Source organism: Prunus avium, unplaced genomic scaffold (genome assembly GCF_965620075.1).
Source record: "Prunus avium unplaced genomic scaffold, drPruAviu1.hap1.1 HAP1_SCAFFOLD_26, whole genome shotgun sequence".
NCBI lineage: Eukaryota > Viridiplantae > Streptophyta > Magnoliopsida > Rosales > Rosaceae > Prunus > Prunus avium.
Genome location: NW_028276885.1, coordinates 190,001 through 192,500, shown reverse-complemented (window position 1 = coordinate 192,500; position 2,500 = coordinate 190,001).

Here is a 2,500-nt window from a genome sequence, read left to right as displayed (position 1 = left end):
TGCAACTCATAAGAGCGTCACTTTCAACGTCCCCGGCATTGGATTGAGTTTCTAAAAACAACCGTGCACACCGAGGTTAAACTTTACCGGCTCCACTCCGACTCGCCGCTCGCCCACTAGTCCGAAGGCAACAAAACATTTGTTTTTCATTTTGATGAAAATTTCTGTTTTTAAATCTTGTTGGTTTGAAATTGTTTTGAAAAGGTTCTTTAAATCTTGCGGGTTTGCAACTCATAAGAGCGTCACTTTCAACGTCCCCGGCATTGGATTGAGTTTCTAAAAACAACCGTGCACACCGAGGTTAAACTTTACCGGCTCCACTCCGACTCGCCGCTCGCCCACAAATCCGAAGGCAACAAAACATTTGTTTTTAATTTTGATGAAATTTTTTGAAAACATTGGCTTGGCAAGCCCCAATCCGCGACTATCCACCCACCGCCACCCCACACGGGTGGTTGTTGTTGCGAAATGAGGTTGTGGTCGACATGCCCGTGCATTTGAGAAGGAGTTCCTAGCACTCCATGCTCTCCCATGCCAAAAAATAGCCTAGACAACCCCATTTCGCAACTTTCCACGCCTTTTTTTTCCTCCCTCACCCATGGCGGCGGCGTGGTGGCGGCGGCCGGATTCCGGCCACCACCGCCATGGGTGGCAGCCCCCCGACCCCGACACCAAACCCATAATACCGAGGCAACATATCGAGGCAACATGACATGGGTGTGGCGTGGGGGAAGGGGGCTGCAGCTAGGAAGGCATGGGCTGCCATGCATATGCAGGCAACACACACCCCCCTATATAGCATTTTATGCATTTAGCCCTTTGACAGGAAGAGACATCACCTATGCGCGAGGAGTCATAATGGGCTCTAAATAATTCAATACAAGGTATTTGGACGTGATTTTTTGCAGGGATACTAAGAAACATGCAATCTATGATGGGAAAAAGTTTCATAAATTTTTGAAGTCGGGAAGTATTTTTTATTAGTTTTAGAAGTCGTAAAATTGAAAAAATCATTAAAACAAATCCGGGAGGAATTTTTTAGTTTTGTAAGTTGGAGAAGGTCCTAAAAATCATAGACTACTTATGGGGAGCTTATTGTGCGAGGAAATTTCAATAAAAACGGGGTTTGACAAGATTTGAAAAATTCTGTCGACATTTGAAAAAACCTGGAACCATGCTGCCGGCATGCTGCGCACATGCTGCGCGCATGCTGCGCGCAGACTGCGCGCATGCCATGGCAGGACAAGTTTTGCTAGCCTCACTGTCTACAGATGCGCAAGCTGCGCGCACGCTGCGCACAGGCTGCGCGCATGCTGCGCACAGACTGCGCCAACGCTGCGCGCATGCCATGGCAGGACAAGTTTCGCTAGCCTCACTGTCGACAGATGCGCAAGCTGCGCGCAAGCTCCGCGCACGCTGCGCACAGCCTGTGCGCATGTTGTGCGCATGCTGCGCGCAGGCTGCGCGCAGGCGCCGCGCATGCCATGGCAGGACAAGTTTCGCTAGCCTCACTGTCGACAGATGCGCAAGCTGCGTGCACGCTGCGCACAGGCTGCGCACAGCGCATGCCATGGCAGGACAAGTTCGCTAGCCTCACTGTCGACAGATGCGCAAGCTGCGCGCACAGGCTGCGCGCACGCCATGGCAGGACAAGTTTCGCTAGCCTCACTGTCGACAGAATCAGCACGCTGCGCGCAAGCTGCGCGCACGCTGCCGGCATGGTGCGCGCACGCTGCCGGCATGGTGCGCGCACGCTGCCGGCATGGTGCGCGCACGCTGCCGGCATGCTGTGCGCACGCTGCGCGCGCGCATGGCAGGACAAGTTTCGAAAATTTCTGTCGACAGTCTCAGCAGCGCGCACGCTGCCGACATGCTGTGCGCACGCTGCGCACAGGCTGCCGGCATGCTGCGCGCAGCCCATGGCAGGACAAGGTCCGAAAAATTCTGTCGACATTTTTACGCCGTGGTAGGCTTCCGCTTCGCGTCACTTTGTCGACATTCAAGCCTACCATTTGTATTGAATTTTTCAAACCTTGTCAAACCCCATTATTCAAATGTCGAAAAATTTTGTCGACATTTTTACGCCATGATAGGCTTCCGCTTCGCGTCACTTTGTCGGAATGCATCGCATGGCGAGGCAAGGCCACGGCATGCCAAGGCGAAGGCAACGCATGGCTTGAATGGCTTGGTCAAGGCCACATCATGGGCACGGCATGCCAAGGCAAGGCGAGGCAAGCCATCCTTAGCCTCGCCTACACTCACTTTCTCGGAATGCATTGGATGATGAGCAATTCCAAGGTAAGGCAACGCATGGCTTGAATGGCTTGGTGTAGGCCACAACTTGGGCATGGCATGCCAATGCAAGGCAAGGCAAGGCAAGCCATCCTTAGCCTCGCCTACACTCACTTTCTCGGAATGCATTGGATGATGAGCAATTCCAAGGTAAGGCAACGCATGGCTTGAATGGCTTGGTGTAGGCCACAACTTGGGCATGGCATGC